This window comes from Odontomachus brunneus, unplaced genomic scaffold, assembly GCF_010583005.1.
Source record: "Odontomachus brunneus isolate Ranch 3 - 2012 unplaced genomic scaffold, Obru_v1 Obru_scaffold_100, whole genome shotgun sequence".
In the NCBI taxonomy this organism is placed as follows: Eukaryota; Metazoa; Arthropoda; class Insecta; order Hymenoptera; family Formicidae; genus Odontomachus; species Odontomachus brunneus.
In genome coordinates, this window is record NW_022639550.1 from 1076135 (window position 1) to 1081220 (window position 5086).

Here is a 5086-nt window from a genome sequence, read left to right on the forward strand (position 1 = left end):
AGAGAGAGAGAGAGAGAGAGAGAGAGAGAGAGAGAGAGAGGCGATTATCGACTACGAGAAGACACGCTTTTGCACTTGCGAGTTGCGCGACTTTAGGAAGACACTTCGCCCCGGCCGAGATCGGTGCAATTATGCATCCACTAAACAAGTCATTCTTCCTGCCGAGATTGAACACCATCGTGACACGACGCCACTGAGACGGCAGACTGTTGCGCGGCAAGTTTCCGGAAGTATCGCTTTGCTAATTGCAGCCTTGTGTAAAGAATTGTTCACGAGAAGTCGTTGTCGCGGGAATGAGCAAAAAACGGCGAGCATCGTGTTCGTACTTTCTAGTCACAGAGGTGTGCGTCGACGAGCACAGCTCGGAATATCGAGATTAATTTCTCTCGACGACCACGTGTAACCAAGGTCAAGCGAACGAGCCGCATTCCGTGCGAAACATTAACGCGAGTCAAAGGTTACGTAAATGTAAGTCAGATGAGTCCAAATATCCGCGACTTCTCTCCTGGAAACGATTCGCGATAAGTAAATTGATCGAGTCTAGATACGATAATCTCATGGCCGATAACTTCACGCGACGTATCGATGCATAACGCCCCGATCGATCGAATAATTGTCGTCTGCATCGAGTTTCCTCGCGCGATAGTCTAACGAACTTCACCTCCCGTTATCTCGCGAACTTATTTGCGCGTAGGCGTTATTGCCTACGGGGAAAATCCCTTACTGCTTACAGGTAATGCCTCGTTATCTATGTCCAATCGTTCCCTCCTCTGGACGTAACGAGTTATGAAGTTTTAGTTGCGGACGATAAAGGTCAGATAAGATTCCGTCAGAAATAGGATTTGTTTCGTGCCTTGTCGCGATCGAAGAAGATTCGCGCAAGTGGAAAGAATACGCTCCAAGTAAGTTCTCATCATCAGGCTGGAAATCGCGATCGTGAGATCGTGAACTGCCGCGAGAGAGAGATTTTCGCCGGAAGTGAATCGTTTCACTTGCGCTTTTCTCGCGCGCGCGAGTTTCGCCGAAATTTCACTCGGCCGCGATTCGGGCGACGACGCGGATCTCCATCCACTTCGATACGCAAATGAGAGCGTAGATTTCGAAAAGGTAACCCATCTGCGCAACCGGGTGTATCCTACCGTGATCGCGCGTGGCACGTCAGGATTCTCCTCGCTCCAAAGTCGCGCCGAAGAATGCTCTGCGAAGAGCAAGACTCGATCTCGACGATGTGCGCGGGATGTTGAGTAACACTCGAACGTCGGTAATTTCACCGCGCGATTACGAGCACTTGGACGTCGACAACGACGACGACGACGCGACGGCGGAATTAACGTTGCCAATTGGTAATTTCATTATCCGACTCGCGCTCCAACGAGATTTCATCGGAGACGTGCTCGAAAAGAAGGAGCGTGGGGCGAAGCGCTCGCTCGCCGAGAAATTTCCTCGACGTGGAAAAATAGTAGCCCGGCTATCGGCAAACCGTGAGATCCGATTACGGGTCATTTGCAGCCGGCTGAGAGCTAAGCCGGTCGACCGGTGCTGCGAGCGTACCGGTTCCTATCGAGAAAAGAATCGCCCATTCGACGCGCTAACGAACTCGCTTATTAGCCGATTTGAAACTCGACGCGTTAACAGTACGTCGATTATAAAGTGGTGCATCGCTCGTGACGGCCGCGATGTATCCGAGCATTAAAAGCGGGTTATCCGCTGACTATTAATTTCGCTCGACTCCCAGGATTTGCGCCCGGTTAAAGGGCGAGGAAAATAAGTCCAGATTGGCTACTTTAATTAAACGCGTTTTTAATTTTCTTTACGGCAAATGAATCTGATATCTGATCCTCACAGGTGTTGCTCGATATCGCGTGGGAGACGCCGTATGCGTCGCGAAAATCGCCGCAAGTATATCGGCGCAAGCACGCGTCTGTGTGTCAATCGAAAACAACGAATTTGCGGCTAAACGGTTAAGCGGCTCAACCGAGTCGCGTCAGCCGAATTACGAGCCTCTCGTTTGCGCACTGTATAAATTCAGAACGATCGATGGGATCTACACGCGCGGTAATAATAGCATTGTAACAGTACAACTTTTCGATTCTCGGACGAAGCGGGATTTATTAATATGCATGCGTGGGAACGGCCCAATATTTGAAAATATCCATATTTCCAAGGATCATTTGGAGCGTGAGGAGCGAAAACTTTCGTTTCGTTTGAATAATGAATCACGGCGGTAATGCGGCGATGCTCGCGGGACGGTATGCTAACGATATAACGTTAGCAATTAATCATGTCCTGTGCGATCGGATAAAACAAACGGGGATACGCTCGTCGTGACGATATCGGCATCCAAGGAATGAGATGGCGGAGAATCGCAGAATATATATATATATATATATATATATATATATATATCGGTTATAACACGATTATAATCGAATACGAATATGTAATCGATGTAAAATAATTCAACAACGGAGGCCTTCTGGATACAACAAAAATTGAAATTATTGCTAGAGTAAAATTGTTATTATATTCTTGCAAAAAATTGAGAAGACGAAGCAAAACTATCGTGTGCCAGAGCTGTGAATTTCCTCGACAAAATTTTTCCTTGTCAGGAGCATTTGGAAAATCTTCTGAACTGGGATAAATTGGGACAAATCGGCGTACCGGACAACATTCGGAAAAAGGGGCAAACGTCTTATATTAAGTGCTTTTTAGTATCTTGTGTCGCGCGAGTCTGCCTGTGAAAAACTCGGAGAAGATTTAACGAAAAAATCGTGCAACTGCGCGACGTATCAATTTTGACCGATCTGACCGTACGACTGGGATATTGTAATTGTTGAGCGGTCGAGCATTGCAGTTGACGTTCCATTAGCGATACATTACGTTACACAGTAATCGGTGACAATCGACAAAAATGTCAGAATATATTCCGCTTTGTAACACGTGATCTATGCATTTCGATTGATTTAAATTGCAAATTCAAATCTAAATCTTCTTTAATGCATTGTGCAAACTGCTGGTAAACAAATTAGAATAATCCGGCGGGGAAAAGCTTAATGATGACGCGTGCACAGACGCACGTAAAGTACAAAGAAACCGCGATTGAAAAAGGAATCTGCATTTGACGATATACAATGCGGCATTTCTATGGATGAAAAAGATGAACGGCGAAAACCGACGCGCGTGCTGTATTTCATTTTAACGGAAATATAATTGTCGCGATATCGTTACGCGCGTCCGAAAACTGATACTGTTGATATAACATGACAGTCAGTCGAATTTTTAATACAATTAATGGTTTTACCATCGCCAGTCTCTTTTGTCTGGTCTGTGTGCAGTCTTTACTTTGCGAATGCGCGCGATCGTTGATTACAAGAGTATAATAATAATAACAACAAAAACAACAATGAATAGTGTTATTTGGACGTCCGTGTTGTTTGTAGAATCGCGCTCTACCGCGTCACATTGAATTTACATGTAGGTGTTCGTTCCATTTCGTATATTTGAAACGGAACTGATTCAAAAGACGCGAACTTCTCAGCGCAAGCGCGTACCATTAATTAGCGTGCGTCAGACGCACATGTGCGAGATCTATTTCTGGCCTTTCACAATAACGAAAAGTGGATTCACTAGAGAGAAAAGGATTGCACAGATACTTTCTTCTAACATTTTCCTTCTTTAAGCCTATCTTTGAAACATTAGAGAGATATATCTGTGCTACATTATAAACACAAAGAGAAAGAAAGAGTTGCTGCCACTGCAGCAAAAATTTATGTGTGTTAATTAAATTACATTGTAACATATAGATATCTAAAAATATAGTATGCTAGTAAGCATGTATCTAGCTATGAAACCAAAGTAATAGCAACAGCAGCAAATTTTTTTGCGGCAAACTATATATTATATATATATATTTTTTTTTTTTTTTTTTTTCAGCAAACCGTGATTAGCTGTCGCCGTAAAGTCTTATTCTTTTCCCGTGAATTACAAAGAGAGCTGACAAAATGAGAAGAAAAACACTATACGGCAGCTCTCTAAGTTTGAATTTAACACTACCGCCCGATACAAAGTTTCGATTTCTCGTCGATGGGCTGAAACAAGCGAGTTTCTGCCTTTGAAACTTAGAAGCGTGTCTCCGTCCATAAGTCACGACATCGTCACTGTGTCCGTGTAACAATGCGCAACTTCGTTCGGCATTATCCCGCTATTGTTTAGTGTATTTTTAATATTTCATTCATGAAGAACAGATGGTATATTGAGCAGATCGCTTTGGATCGACGAGGTCGACCCGCGAGCGGCACACGCCCTATTTCTCTTTCGAAGTACTTCCTTATCTCGTGTCGCTTCGCGCTGAAAAATATCCCATTAGCTTGACGGAAAGTGAAATTTGTTGCGAATACTAACGCGATGCCCGCCTTCACGGTCTTTTTATCACTCGCCTTTCAGAAAGCCTCGCTATTTATTTCACTTCAATTGCGTCGCGCTACATTCTCGACGTCCGCGTGCGCGTACTTGAAAATGATTTCATCCGTTACAAAAAATGTTCCTTTCATGATTTCACGATAGAAATATTAAAAGCGCGCGAGGCAATATATTTCAATTCCGTCGGCCCGATAGCGTAAAGAAAACACATCAATATTCCACGGAGATGTAGTTAAATTTTCCCGCAGGTAATAAAGTGATCGCAAGAAACGCACTTAGGGTCGGCTTATGCAACACGAGGTAGACGTTCTTTACGTTAACGTATTGGCGAACAAAAAATACAGAAAGAGACAAAAGAAGAAAGGAAAGGTAGGACAAAAACGACAAGTTCTTTTCCGCTCCCTCAAAGAAGTCGCAATTTTATTTAAACAGGCTCGCGGAACGCAATTTGGCTTAAATACACTTATAGGACTTTTCCACTTGATGGTTAACTACTTTCCTTTGCCTGACAACGAGAAAAGGAGGTCGGCATCAGTGGATTTAGCCTGTGTACATAGGAATTACTGCGGAAGAAACAATTTCAAAGGCCATCGCGATTCGTAACCTATGAATTTCTCCGGTATTACCTAAAGTGGAGAGGAGAGAGAGAGAGAGAGAGGGGGGGGGG